This window comes from Pelophylax lessonae (genome assembly GCF_965119305.1).
Source record: "Pelophylax lessonae genome assembly, chromosome: 4".
Taxonomy (NCBI): Eukaryota; Metazoa; Chordata; class Amphibia; order Anura; family Ranidae; genus Pelophylax; species Pelophylax lessonae.
Window position 1 is genome coordinate 195301246 of NC_138771.1, and position 16503 is coordinate 195317748.

The window sequence follows — 16503 nt, forward strand, 5'->3', positions numbered from 1 at the left end:
TCAGGCCTCTGTGGCCCAGGTGTGTAAGGTGGCGACTTTGTCGTCCGTTCACACCTTCTCCAAATTTTACAAGGTGGATGTTCAGGCATCGGCAGATGCTTCCTTTGGCCGTAAAGTTCTTAGTGCGGCAGTGCCTTAGGGTCCCTTGTTTTGGGTCCTTGGCTGTTGGGGTATTTCTACCCCTAGGTTACTTGTTCTTTCCTGGGTTGTTGCTCCTGTTGAGCACGTTTTCCTGTTGCCCAGTTGGTTCTCTTACTTGGTAAGGTTCCTTTCTCTGATGTGGGTACTGCGTTGCTGTAGGCGCGGCTGCGTTTTTTCCCACCCCTCATGTCTACACTGCTCTGGGACGTCCCCATTAGTGAAGATTATGGAGTGGCGGCGACTGTCGGAGGACGTAAGAGAAAACTGAATTTTTGTAAAATATTACCGTAAAATTCCTTTCTCTGAGTTCTCCGACAGTCGCCGCCCCCGCCCCTCTTTTGGGGTTTTGTTTATGTACTCTACTACTATGCTACTGAAACTGAGTTGAGAATGCAGGAAGCAGGGAGGTATTGACTGAGGGGACCGCCCCCTAGGGGTGTGATATGCTAAAAGCTTTTATATTAACAAATCTTGTTGCCTAGCTACTCCTACGGAGCAAAGGTCAATTAGTGAAGATTATGGAGTGGCGGCGACTGTCGGAGGACTAAGAGAAAGGAATTTTACGGTAAGATTTTACAAAAATTCCGTTATTTGCTATTCCTTTCTATTCTATTCTACTCTATTATTTTCTATCATATTCTATTCTTTTCTATTTTAATCTATTCTATTCGAATTTATTCTATTTGAAATTCTAATTTCAGAAGACAGTTTTAGTATATTCTAATCTATACTATTCGAATTTGAATTTATTCTATTCAAAATCTGAAAGAAGATTATATTCTTTCTATTTTTTCTGTTCTATTGTTTTTTCTATTCTATTCTATTTTTATTTTATTTTCTATTCTTTTATAGTCTATCTTTTCTATTCTATTCAAATTCAAATTTATTCTATTTGAAATTCGATTTTCAGGAGACAGTCATATTATATTCAAATCTATTCTAATTAACCACTTAAGCCCCGGAAGATTTTACCCCCTTCCTGACCAGGGGTTTTTTTGCGATTTTTTACTGCGTGACTTTAATGGACAATTGCGCGGTCGTGCGCCGCTGTACCTAAACAAATTTCACGTCCTTTTTTTCCCACAAACAGAGCTTTCTTTTGGTGGTATTTGATCACCTGTGCGATTTTTTGATCATGCGCTATAAACAAAAAAAGAGCGTAAATTTTGCAAAAATAACAATATTTTTTTTATATGAAATTCCCCCCAAAAAATGTAAAAATCAAAATTTTTTAACACTGGCAGGGAAGGGGTTAACTGTATTGGAGAGGGAGGGGTTAAGTGTGTCCTAGGGGCGTGTTTCTAACTGTGATGGGACATGTCTCCTATTGTAAAAACAGAGATCAACGGTTCTACATAGTAGAACCGTCTGATCTCCATTTTTACACAGGGGAGAATGACAGGCGGCTTGTTTACATAAGCAGCCCGCCTTTCTCCCGCTCTACCGACGATCGTAGTGTGACCGGCGGACATCGGGTCCGCCGGTCACACGCACGGACTCGCCCGCTATTGGCTCACAAACCGGTCACAGGCTAGTGTCGTATATATACGTCACTTTGCCTGGCCGGGGCTGACCGCCGCAGTATATCTACTTGCGGCGGTCGGCAAGTGGTTAAAATGTATTCTATTTAAAATTTGAATCTCAGAAGATAACTATATTCTTTGTTGTTTATTCTATTATTTTATATTGTATTCTAATATATTATATCGAATTTAAATTTATTCAATTTCAGAAGGTTGTTATACTCTTTCTATTTTAATCTATTCTTTCTATTCTATTGTTTTTTTTATTTCTTTTATATTCTTTTCTATTATATTCTATTCTTTTTTCTATTTTATTCTTTTCTATTCCATTGCTTTATTTTCTATTCTATTTTCTTATTTTCTTTTATTTTTCTATTCTATGTTACTCTATTGTAATCTATTCTTTTTTTTTTCTTTTTTTTTCTATTCTTTTCTATTCTAGTCTTGATGTTCTTTACTATTTTATTCTATTATTTTATTTTCTATTCTATTCGGTTTATTCTATTCTATTATTTATGTTCTATTCTATTCTGCTCAGTTTTACTCTAATCTTTCTATTCTTTTCTATTCTATCCCTTTATTTTTTTGTTCTATTTTATTCTAGTCCCCTTTTCAAACTCAATTTAGTTTTCAAATCCGATTTGAAATGCAGAAGAAATTCAATTTAGTTATTTAAGATTCGTTTTAAATTAGTTACTATTGTAATTCAGAAATTCAGATATATCCGAATCCCAAAATAACAAAAAATGTGTCCGAATTTTGATTTGGGATGAAAAGAACTGTACACGTCTAATAGATGCATAACAGCAAAATTTCTTTAGCACATTAGCTCTGACATTCTGTATCTAAATTTTCTACTCAGGCAAACCAAATTGTATCAAATTTAGTGGTGCATCCTCTGCGGTTGTAGGTAGCTTTATACAATGGTAGAACAGAATTTGTAAGGCTTTACTAGTAAGAGTTGATGTGGCTGAAGATTTCCAAATCAGCACAATCACCTTTCTGGCATAAAAGAGAAGCAGACCAAGTAAAGTTCTGGTAGCTTTTTTGTGATGAGTAAGCGCAAGTAATTCGTGTGAAATGTGTCAACTAGTTCCTGTGTTTCTTCTGGCATGGTGACAATAAAGGACTATTTATATTTTGACTTCACTGCAGTGTGCCACAATTTTCTTTTTAATCTTTTTTTGTGAGCCAAGGTTTGACAAGACCTAATAGACAGACATCCAGGGGTATCTGAATGTTAGTGGCAGGTGCCTCTTTTCTGTGCAGGTCCTTTGTCTTTTGTTAGCAGGCTGCCCAGGGGCTCGACAAGGGTTAACTGTTGTCAGCTTCCGGGAACTTATAGCACTGCCCCCTTGTGGTGGCCTTTAAATTCAAGGGCAGGCAACACTTAGGGGTCTTTTGGGTGGGAAAGTGCGTAAAGGAATGCTACAATTTGTAATACTATGAGCACGTGGTTTCCCTTTTGTGGGTACCCAGTCAGGGTACAAGAAGTGCACTCACCTCAAATGGACTTTGTTTGATAGACTCTGAAATTACACTAAGGTCTGGGCTAGGCAGCTTGAGTCAGGAGGAGCTTGAGTTACGTCTGTAAGAATCCTGAGAGACTTTTCTAAGTCTCTGTATTTTGTCGATTGTGGTGCCTCAAGTCAGGTATGGGATTTTAAGGGCAGGAGTAAGAGAGGTAGGCAATAGTAGTGCAAAATAGGTAAAATTTATTTACATGTATAAGTTATATACAACGATTGGAGTGAGCTAATGGGTAAAGTCCCATTGTGCCAGTGAAGAGGAAGTAATAGAGTGTGTTACACGTGATAAATAAGTGACTTGAACATAGATTTGTAGGTGGTCCTGCTCTGCTGTTCCTCGTATCAAAAGACAGGGATAGATGCAGAGAAAGGGCCTGATCGGTAATCCGACATGTTTCGGCCTGTTGCGGCCTTTATCAAGGATATGTCACCGATTCTAAGAATAATCAAAGTAAATTGTCAATCATAGCAGTATGTACTGTAATTCAGATTTTGATATACACAGAATGTGGTTTAACATACATATTTTTTGTCCACTTCCTGAGATAGTGCCTCCCCAGAGTTTCTCCGGGAACTGCAGGAACAATGCTGTATTGGGTGAAAGAAAGTAATTTGGCTGGTTGTTTGAAAAGAAGGGATTGAGAGGTTTCTCATCAATAATAATAATATTTACTTCTTGGGCAGCGTTTTTCTGGTCCAAGGATTCAATGTGGTTGTGGTTTACAGACTTCCACATTGATAGAGATCGTCTACAATAATAGGATGTATAATGGGCTACTGTGAGGTGGTGAAGTATACGAGTGAAGTACATCATAAGAGGTGAAGTACATCATAAAAAACTTTGAATGGTTTAAGTGGAAGTAAAGGGTAAGACTTGGCAGGGGCGATGTATAAGAATCTCCTCCAAGTCTACACTTACGTTTTGTGAAGAGAGTTTCAGTATGGTGTAACAGCATGTTACCTCCAGGTCCGGTTTCTCCCTCGATCCGGGAGAGACTGCAGGACTAGGAGTGTTCCCCGGCCTTTTAAAGGCTGTCGCGCATGCGCAGTGATGCGCTGCGTGACGCCGATGGGCAGTCCGTGGTATGGCAAGAGGTGCGCCTGCGTGAGGCAGAAGCTGCATCCCTTGTAACCGTGCGGACGTTCCTGTGCGGCCGCCGACACGGAATGGAAGCCGAGATCCCTAGTGGGGATAGAGGAGGGTGCAGGACCGACCAATCGGTTTCAGAATGCCCCGATCCAGAGAGGATTCGGGGCTTTCCGTGCCGGGAGCTCCTGGAGTCCTGGGATGAGGCAAAAAGGAAAGTGGATAACCAGTATCATAAAAAAGGCATATCTTAAGCTGTGAAAAAGTGTAGTCACCTGTTTGTATAAATATTACAGAAGGATAAATAATCAAGGCATTTATATCAAAAATTTTGCAGCAATATAATAACAAGAAGAAAATCTGTGAGAGAGTCTGGATTGGGTCAAGGGGAGAATGTAGTCGGGTATCACCAATTCATTGTACCACAATGTATTGGAGATTAGATAACGAATTGATATTGCATTGGAAAGTCTGTGCAACTGAATTGGGGTCAAGAGATTGAAAATTGTATGATGATGGGAAAAGTCGGTTGAACCGTTCATACATTTTGGGATTTATGAAACGATTGTCGGGGGGAGGGGAGGGGGGGTTTTTTGTTGAAGAATTTAGTCTTTTTTCCCAGAAGAAAAGCCTTGGAGAAATGGACGAAAGCTTTGTGCTTCGTTTAACCCAGGTGGGGTAGTGGCTTTGAGACGTGTGATCCAGCGCATTTCCAATTGTAGCAAAGTTTTGTTCCAGTCACCGCCACGTAACGGGATATGAATCCTGTCCAGGGCCATAAAATTGATTTTAGGCATTTTATAGTTGTGGTCATCTCTTATGTGTCTGCCCAACGGAACATAGAAGGCTTGATAATGATCTCATCATTATCTCTAAGTTCCTGAAGAGCTCGTTTTTGTTTATTTGTCAAATTTGACAAATGTTTTTTCTCTTTGATTGCTTCTATATCCTTGGTAGTTTGTCGCACGAACAGTGCGATTGCCGGATTAGTGTTCAGGGATGGGAATTTATTGGATTTCTTTTTGAAGGATGGTTGGTCAGAAGTTGTTTCTGGCTCATCATTGTCAGAATCTTTGTCTGATTCAGTCGGGTCGACTCAAGCCTTCAGACAAAGGAGGAAATGTAGTTGTTATGAGTAAAGAAAAATATAAAAACATGTGCTATACAATACTCTCAAACACAAAATGCTACAAGCAGATCGTCCCAATAATGATAAAATCATACGATCAAATCTTTTACTCTAAAGTCGACAACGCATTCAAGGAAGGCATCATCTCTCAAGCGTTGTGGGAATATATAAGGACACCACATCCCAAAACACCCACACTGTATGCACTACCTAAACTACACAAGAATCTTGATGACCCACCCGGAAGACCAATTATCTCGGGCAACGGAAGCATCTCGGAGTCCATGAGTAAGGTCATAGATAGATACCTACGCCCTCACGTCAAAGAACTGCCCTCCTACACCCAAGACACCCTTCATCTCCTCAGAATACTTAATGACATTTCCATACCAGAAGAAACCTATCTATTTACGATCGATGTGGAATCTTTATACAATAACATACCCCATACCAAAGGGATACAGACAGTTGAAAAAACACTTCGATGTCACAGTGAACGTGACCAAAACTTCAATTATTTCATTATTGACATGTTACAATACATACTCAACTATAATGTCTTCACATTTGGTGGCAACTACTATATCCAAACATGTGGGGTCGCGATGGGAACCAGCTGCGCCCCCTCTTACGCCAATATCTATTTAGGCTCATGGGAGCAAGAAGTTCTATCGAAAGAGGAAAATACCACCTACGCTGACAAGATCCTCATATGGCAAAGATATATCGACGACATATTGATTGTATGGAACGGGCCGGAACATATGATACCAGAACTACTAACCAGGATGAACCAGAATGAACACAATATGTTTTTCACAATGACCTACAATAAACAACAAGTATCCTTCCTTGACACCTTAATATATAAAGACTCTACAGGCAAAATCTCCACCACTCTGTACAGAAAGGATACAGCAGGCAATTCCATTCTTCATGCCTCCAGCTTTCACCCACAACCCCTTATTAACTCAATACCCTATAGCCAATACCTTAGGCTGAAGAGAAACTGTACTGACCCAGCCAACTTCCAATTGGAAGCTGATGCACTAACCTCTCGATTCCTACAGAGAGGCTACACCAAAACATCATTACGCAAAGCATTTAATCTTGCCAACAAAAAAGATAGAGAAACACTTCTTTTCAAGAACAAGGAACAAACCAAAACTGAACCCAATACCCGAATAATCATTAGATTCACCAATGAACATCAGCAAATCAGAAACATCCTCACAAAAAATTGGTCCATCCTCATGGAAGAACCGAGCACCTCCAAGCTTTTACCACAACATCCACCCATCACCTTTAGAAAGGCAGGCTCCTTACAACAACAACTAGTACATAGCGAATTCCAAGAAGGATCCAAAAAAGACCCCTGCAAGACTAAAGGCACCTTCCCCTGCGGGTGCTGTGCCCAATGTTATGTTATTCGTCAAACGACCAATATTACTTTACCTAATGGAGACCCATTTCGACCAAAACATTTTTGTAACTGCAAAACCAGGGGAATAGTGTACATTATGACCTGTGAATGCGGGTCCTTCTACATAGGGAAGACCCGACAGGAATTCGGGAAACGGGTCAACCAACACCTCCAGACCATGCACGTTGGCAACTTCTATGTTCCGTTGGGCAGAGGTGTAAGAGATGACCACAACTATAAAATGCCTAAAATCAATTTTATGGCCCTGGACAGGATTCATATCCCGTTACGTGGCGGTGACTGGAACAAAACTTTGCTACAATTGGAAATGCGCTGGATCACACGTCTCAAAGCCACTACCCCACCTGGGTTAAACGAAGCACAAAGCTTTCGTCCATTTCTCCAAGGCTTTTCTTCTGGGAAAAAAGACTAAATTCTTCAACAAAAAACCCCCCCTCCCCTCCCCCCGACAATCGTTTCATAAATCCCAAAATGTATGAACGGTTCAACCGACTTTTCCCATCATCATACAATTTTCAATCTCTTGACCCCAATTCAGTTGCACAGACTTTCCAATGCAATATCAATTCGTTATCTAATCTCCAATACATTGTCGTACAATGAATTGGTGATACCCGACTACATTCTCCCCTTGACCCAATCCAGACTCTCTCACAGATTTTCTTCTTGTTATTATATTGCTGCAAAATTTTTGATATAAATGCCTTGATTATTTATCCTTCTGTAATATTTATACAAACAGGTCACTACACTTTTGCATAGTGTACCACCTTAAGATATGCCTTTTTTATGATACTGGTTATCCACTTTCCTTTTTGCCTCATCCCAGGACTCCAGGAGCTCCCGGCACGGAAAGCCCCGAATCCTCTCTGGATCGGGGCATTCTGAAACCGATTGGTCGGTCCTGCACCCTCCTCTATCCCCGCTAGGGATCTCAGCTTCCATTCCGTGTCGGCGGCCGCACAGGCACGTCCGCACGGTTACAAGGGATGCAGCTTCTGCCTCACGCAGGCGCACCTCTTGCCATACCACGGACCCTGCCCATTGGCGTCACGCAGCGCATCACTGCGCATGCGCGACAGCCTTTAAAAGGCCGGGGAACACTCCTAGTCCTGCAGTCTCTCCCGGATCGAGGGAGAAACCGGACCTGGAGGTAACATGCCGTTACACCATACTGAAACTCTCTTCACAAAACGTAAGTGTAGACTTGGAGGAGATTCTTATGCATCTCCCCTGCCAAGTCTAACCCTTTACTTCCACTTAAACCATTCAAAGTTTTTTATGATGTACTTCACCTCTTAGGATGTACTTCACTCGTATACTTCACCACCTCACAGTAGCCCATTATACATCCTATTATTGTAGACGATCTCTATCAATGTGGAAGTCTGTAAACCACAACCACATTGAATCCTTGGACCAGAAAAACGCTGCCCAAGAAGTAAATATTATTATTATTGATGAGAAACCTCTCAATCCCTTCTTTTCAAACAGCTAGCCAAATTACTTTCTTTCACCCAATACAGCATTGTTCCTGCAGTTCCCGGAGGAACTCTGGGGAGGCACTATCTCAGGAAGTAGACAAAAAATATGTATGTTAAACCACATTCTGTGTATATCAAAATCTGAATTACAGTACATACTGCTATGATTGACAATTTACTTTGATTATTCTTAGAATCGGTGACATATCCTTGATAAAGGCCGCAACAGGCCGAAACATGTCGGATTACCGATCAGGCCCTTTCTCTGCATCTATCCCTGTCTTTTGATACGAGGAACAGCAGAGCAGGACCACCTACAAATCTATGTTCAAGTCACTTATTTATCACGTGTAACACACTCTATTACTTCCTCTTCACTGGCACAATGGGACTTTACCCATTAGCTCACTCCAGTCTTTGTATATAACTTATACATGTAAATAAATTTTACCTATTTTGCACTACTATTGCCTACCTCTCTTACTCCTGCCCTTAAAATCCCATACCTGACTTGAGGCACCACAATCGACAAACTATACTCTCGGGATGGTGGCAGAAACGACTATCTTATTTCCAATGTAAGATCCAAAAACCGACTTTTTCAACCTAAGTCTCTGTAAACTTGCACAACTTTCAGTAAAACTTCTAGTTTTATTCAAGAGTGATGCCTGGTCTGAAGTTCTTGGGACAAGGGGTACATGCAGGGTGTACAGAAGAGCAGGGCTTATACTGGGGATGTATAAGCCTCTATGTATCTAGCCTGCGGGTCATGGAAGAGGAGAGAAAGAAAGGATCCTTGGGAGTATAGAAGCTTGGGTACATGTCAGGAGTTCAATGCTGTCTTGGAGTGTCACTAGGTGATAGGTGACACGATGGCAGGGCTGGAGGAGCAGGATGCAGGCTCCACAGTTTCTCATAGAAAATAACATACTGAGTGGGACAAGTATGAGTAAAGCTCAGAAAGTGTGAATCACTGGGGAGTGCATCGTATGCAGGAGTTATTTGTTAATTGTGCTAGTTACTGGCTTACTGGAGTACCGCCTTAATGTTGAGTTCACATGATCATGGTCTCCACCTGCCCGTGCAGGCATTAGCAAGCATTGTTTACCGGGTCTCTGATTAGGTGTGTTAACCCTTGCTCACAAGCTGCAATAATCTGCAAGATCCATGCCCAATAATGACTTCCCACAGCACAGATCCAGAAGATGTGTGTAGCACATTCCAGTAACTTTGTTCTTTGTGTTTTTATTTAGAACTTGGATAGGAGAAGGGAATGAGTGGGATACTCCAACTTTATACACTATGCACAATAGGCTGGGACGGCTTGAAAATGCTGATTAACGCTGAGTAACACTGAGTAACGCTAGTCACGGCTAGACCGCTGCTTCAGTTTGTCACAAGCTGTGACGCAGGACTGAATTAACTTTGTGAGGTACACTATATCCTGAGGTAAACTGGACTGTACTGCAGAACAACTTCAGGGCCCTTCCTGGCACCCCCTTTTGTTCCTAATCTTCAGGGTCAACTACACCCCCTTTACTGATACACTCCTTGTGTGAGCTAGCTCCTTGATCCCCTGACTTCTCTGGAGTGGCCGCCTCTCCTAGGCAGACCCTTAGGCAGATCTCCTGGTACTCACGATGCTGATTTTCCCAAGATATTCTGCCAGCAGCTCCACTTGTCAGCGCTCTGGATCCTCTGCAGCTCAGCTCCACACCTGGTTCAATAGGCCGACTGCCTGAACCATCTTCCTCACACCTGCAGGAGGAGAGACCAGCCATCTGCCTCCCCCTGGGACTCTGCTTACCGCCAAAGACGCCCTGTCACATGCTCCCTCCGGATTTATAGCCAATCCCAGGATGCATTGCCGCAATGCCCACCCTGGTGTGCTACTGGTTAGGTTTCCTCCACTGTTCAACAAGCTCCCTTATTGGATACAGTGGGGAGACTCCCTTAGACCCAATAAATCACACCTGGAAACATGTGACAGGCTAAATTAACAGATCAGGCTCTCCTGATAAGCAGAAAAGAGCCACCAAATGTGTTTTCCTAGCACCTACCTAGGAGGGTGTAATTTGAAATGGTAACTGTTCCATTTCCAGCATGCAGGGGAGTGGTCAGCTGCAAACTTCCCCACTCTCCATGGTGTAAGGTAATGTAGCACACCCCACATAGGAGCTGCAGATAGAAGGGATCCCCCACTCCTGCACAGCCAGGCACACCGAATCTTCACAAGGACCCCAGAGACAGAGAACAGTCAGTGGCTTTGTTTTTATGTTTTATTAGGGAAGGTTCAACTTGGATAGGGATGGGAGATTATGGGATGCCCACTTGACTTCAACAACTTCAGGGACAACTTTCTATATACAGTCTCTTTGTACAGTCTCTTTATACAGCCTCCACTTCTTCAGCCACCTAAACACACTTCTTCACTCAGTTTCTGCTGGCTCACTCCTTGAGGGGAGCTATCGGGGCCTGACTGTCAGCTCAGCAATGACCCATTACAGGCAGGAACTCGTAGTCCATTACAGTGACACATTACAGTGACACAGCTCACACTTTCTCCTTCACTTCCTCTGTGGTCACTGAACCCAGCACCAGGTCTTCAGGCAATGCCAACCCACCTGGCTGCATCTGCCCCTTTACACCAGACCACCCAACTGACTCTTCACCAGCCCACCCAGCTGACTCTCAGGATACCTCACGGGAAAGGCAAAAAATTTGGGGGAGCATACCCATGTATTTCTAAAGCTGCTGCAGCTATGAACCAAAAGACATGTATATTAAAAAAGAATAGTGCGCAAATGCAAAAGAAATAACTACCAAATCTGAAGACAATCCATAAATAAAAATGGGGGTTTGGTCCCACCATATGGCCATATCGTGCTCAAGCCCACTACTGCGTCAAAGTACCCCATTATCAGTGGGTCCTATACTATCCATGAAAAAGAGATGAATCCAGCCATTCTAACCCTTGGAGATAATACTCCTTGCTGGGAAGGATGTGCAAATGCACTACAGGGGACTCCTCCTATATCCAATTGATGGTGGACACTGATTGAGTACAGGTGTGTGTGGGGGGGTGGGGAGGGTTGCTCAACCTCGATAGTCTGGTGAGACCGAATACATAATAAACAGGCAAAAAATTTGGGGGAGCATACCCATGTATTTCTAAAGCTGCTGCAGCTATGAACCAAAAGACATGTATATTAAAAAAGAATAGTGCGCAAATGCAAAAGAAATAACTACCAAATCTGAAGACAATCCATAAATAAAAATGGGGGTTTGGTCCCACCATATGGCCATATCGTGCTCAAGCCCACTACTGCGTCAAAGTACCCCATTATCAGTGGGTCCTACACTATCCATGAAAAAGAGATGAATCCAGCCATTCTAACCCTTGGAGATAATACTCCTTGCTGGGAAGGATGTGCAAATGCACTACAGGGGACTCCTCCTATATCCAATTGATGGTGGACACTGATTGAGTACAGGTGTGTGTGGGGGGGTGGGGAGGGTTGCTCAACCTCGATAGTCTGGTCAGACCGAATACATAATAAACAGGCAAAAAATTTGGGGGAGCATACCCATGTATTTCTAAAGCTGCTGCAGCTATGAACCAAACTCACCAGACTATCGAGGTTGAGCAACCCTCCCCACCCCCCCACACACACCTGTACTCAATCAGTGTCCACCATCAATTGGATATAGGAGGAGTCCCCTGTAGTGCATTTGCACATCCTTCCCAGCAAGGAGTATTATCTCCAAGGGTTAGAATGGCTGGATTCATCTCTTTTTCATGGATAGTGTAGGACCCACTGATAATGGGGTACTTTGACGCAGTAGTGGGCTTGAGCACGATATGGCCATATGGTGGGACCAAACCCCCATTTTTATTTATGGATTGTCTTCAGATTTGGTAGTTATTTCTTTTGCATTTGCGCACTATTCTTTTTTAATATACATGTCTTTTGGTTCATACGGAGGTCGCACCCACAAATGAAATCGCTGTTCAAACCACAAATGTGAGGTATCGCTGCGATCACCAGAACGAGAGCAATAATTTTTTAAAAAAGAGCTACTCTGTAACTTTCAATTGGTAACTGTTATAAAATTTTAAAGAGGTGCCAATGGAGATTTTTATTGACCGTAGTTTGTCGCCATTCTGCGGGTGTGCACAGTTTTAAACCGTAACATGTTAGGTATCTATTTACTCGGCATGACATCATCTTTCAAAATATACAAAAAAAATGGGCTAACTTTACTATTTAGTTTTTTTTTAATGCGGTGAAATTTATTAAAAAAAAAAAAAAGGCGTTTGAAAGACAGCTGTGCAAATACCGCATGACAAAAAACGATCACCATTTTATTCTCCAGAGTCTTTGCAAAAAATAATATATAAAATGTTTGGGGGTTCTGAGTAATTTTCTAGCTAGAAATACAGATTTTAACTTGTAAACAACATGTGTCAGAAATGGGCTCGGTTCAGAAGTGGTTAAGCACACCACTGTCTTCAAGGGAGACTGACTACATATGCAGTCTCATCCCTTTGTAGTCCGCACAGTGCTACTCAGTCTGTCCTCTCTTGCTCACGTGCCTCCAGAAAGATTTCCTCCTCTGTTTGAGCAGGAATTATCCAGCACCCAAGTCCCAGCCTAAGGTCACCCCCCCCCCCCTAGACCACAGACTAGGGGGCAGCCCTGAGGGCTATCAACAGTATCCTTAGCACTGCATCTCCATCTTCCACCCAACAGCCCCTGCTGGCATGGCTCATGTCTATTTATGAGGTCATCTCTGCCTCCTGCCAGCCCACTACTGGGGATTGGCTGAGGCCTTTTAAATATGCATGGCAGCCCCTCCTCACTCCCACTCTCTAGTTCTGGAAGTTTCTAGTCTACAGCCATGGCCAAAGGTTTTGAGAATGACACAAATATTAATTTTCAAAGTCTGCTGCTTCAATGTTTTTAGATCTTTTTGTCAGATGTTACTATGGTATACTGAAGTATAATTACAAGCATTTCATAAGTGTCAAAGGCTTTTATCGACAATTACATTAAGTTTATGCAAAGAGTCAATATTTGCAGTGTTGACCCTTCTTTTTCAAGACCTCTGCAATTCGCCCTGGCATGCTGTCAACCAACTTTTGAGCCACATCCTGACTGATGGCAGCCCATTCTTGCATTAGCAATGCTTGAAATTTGTGTTTTTTTTTTTTTGACCACCAAGTTCTCAATGGGATTCAGGTCTGGGGAGTTTCCTGGCCATGGACCCAAAATTTCAAAGTTTTGTTCCCCAAGCCACTTAGTTATCACTGGGAAAGGCATTGTTCCTCGCCAAACTGTTCTTGGATGGTTGGGAGAAGTTGGTCTCGGAGGATGTTTTTGTACCATTCTTTATTCATGGCTGCATTCTTAGGCAAAATTGTGAGTGAGGCCGATCCCCTGGCTGGGAAGCAACTCCACCCATAAATGGTCTCAGGAAGCATGACAGACAGCATGACAATGCTTGTAGTGCTCACCTTTTCTTCTGCAGACAATGTTTTTTTCAGATGGCCCAAACAATCAGAAAGGGGATTCATCATAGAAAATGATTTTACCCCAGTCCTCACCAGTCCAATCCCTGTACCTTTTGCTAAATATTAGTCTTTCCCTGATGTATTTCCTGGAGAGAAGCGGCTTCTTTGTTGCCCTTCTTGACACCAGGCCCTCCTCCAAAAGTCTTTGCCTCACTGTGCGTGCAGATGCACTCACACCTGCCTGCTGCCATTCCTGAGCAAGCTCTGCTCTGGTGGTGCCCCGATCCTGCAGCTGCAGCTGAATCAACTGTAGGAGATGGTCCTGGCACTTGCTGGACTTTTTTGGGCGCCCCAAAGCCTTCTATACAAGTGCAGTGGGAATGTTTTTCTATGGGATTATGTTAATTTTCATGACAAAGAGGGACTTTGCAATTAATTGCAATTCACCTGATCACTCTTCTTAACATTCTGGAGTATATGCAAATTGTCATCATAAAAATTGAGGCAGCAGATTTTGTGAAAATTAATATTTGTGTTATTCTCAAAACTTTTGACCACAGCTGTACAAACTTCCAGACCAGGGAGAAGTGCCAGAGAGGGCTGCCAGCCCTGAGTCACTGAACCCTGACCCAGATTCCATAGCTCAGGCTTAGCCCTGAGCAAAACTAAATTTACCTGCTCTAGCACAATCTACACTACTAGCACACACTAGAGCCGGGGTCCTCAATAGGCGGACTCCGGGCTGCCTCCGGACCCACATGGACTTAAATCTGGACCGCCGAAGCGGTCTGCTTCCTTCTGTCTCAGCGGGGGGCATAATTGAGAGGATCGGGAGGATCGGAGTGGCTGTGTCTTACACTTACAGCTCTGCATGATTACAAAAAGCAGAGTTCTTCTGCGGCGGAGAGGATGTCCTACAAAGTCCCGCCTCCTGGGCCAGCTCTTACCTATGATAGACAGAACACTGGTGACGTCTATCATAGGAGCCGGTGTCCAGGAGGCGGGACTTTGTAGGACATCCTCTCCGCCGGGTAAGAACTTGTACTCGGCTTTTTGTAATCATGCAGCGCTGTAAGTGTAAAACACAGCCACTCTGGTCCTCCCGATCCTCTCAATTCTAACCCCCCTGCTGATGACATAAGGAAGCAGACCGCTTCGGCGGTCCAGATTAATGGGGGCACACACACTGGTCACTCTGCATTATTGGGGGCACGCACACTGGTCACTCTGCATTATTGGGGGCACGCACACTGGTCACTCTGCATTATTGGGGGCACGCACACTGGTCAATCTGCATTAATGGGGGCACGCACACTGGTCGCTCTGCATTAATGGGGGCACGCACACTGGTCGCTCTGCATTATTGGGGGCACGCACACTGGTCACTCTGCATTATTGGGGGCACGCACACTGGTCAATCTGCATTAATGGGGGCACGCACACTGGTCGCTCTGCATTAATGGGGGCACGCACACTGGTCGCTCTGCATTAATGGGGGCACGCACAATGGTCGCTCTGCATTAATGGGGGCACGCACACTGGTCGCTCTGCATTAATGGGGGCACGCACAATGGTCGCTCTGCATTAATGGGGGCACGCACAATGGTCGCTCTGCATTAATGGGGGCACGCACATGGTCGCTCTGCATTAATAGGGGCACGCACATGGTCGCTCTGCATTAATGGGGGCATGCACATGGTCACTCTGCATTAATGGGGGCACGCACACTGGTTGCTCTGCATTAATAGGGGCACGCACATGGTCGCTCTGCATTAATGGGGGCACGCACATGGTCACTCTGCATTAATGGGGGCACGCACACTGGTCGCTCTGCATTAATGGGGGCATGCACATGGTCACTCTGCATTAATGGGGGCACGCACACTGGTCGCTCTGCATTAATGGGGGCACGCACAATGGTCGCTCTGCATTGGATGGGGGCAAGTTTTGGGGAATGCCTTTTTTGTTGTTGGCGTTCTGTATTTGGAATTTGACGGTCACTTTTCCGGACCTCGGACTGAATGTAAAATTTGTTAGTGGACCTTTCAAGTTTACATTTGAGTACCCCTGCACTAGAGAGTGCTACAGTAGTAACAATATATCATTTTAAATTGTATAAGCCTATCTCTGGTGAAAATCAATTACTGAAAATAATATTACCAGATATCATCCCAATCATCAGTGTCAAAATGGGGGAGATCAGCATTTAAGTAATCCCTGCAAGATGAGCTTTTGCAAGGTCTTATATGAAGTTGAGTGGGTCTTAGGCAAGAACTCAGCTCACAGAAGAGATTCTAAATTTGAAGTGTATAAACTAATAGGAGCTAAAGCAAACTGAGAGACACAGGCATGACGAAGTTAAAGGTACCAGACAAAAGTACCAGTTAGGGAGAGAATATTTAGATTGTAGCACTGTTAAGGAAGGGAGTTTATTATCAATAAACAAAGCTCCCTAAACTTTAACTCCCCTTGATACCCAAATAGCTGGCTTCAATAACTAAAAAAGATGGTGAAGGTTCAGATTGTTCCACAGAGAAACATATGGTGACCACCGTCCACTGACCAGAGACATCTGTATGAAGTATGCCAAACCTATTTGGAACTCTAATAGTTGTTCTTATGGTGCAGGTGAGGGGATAAGGGGCTTGTCA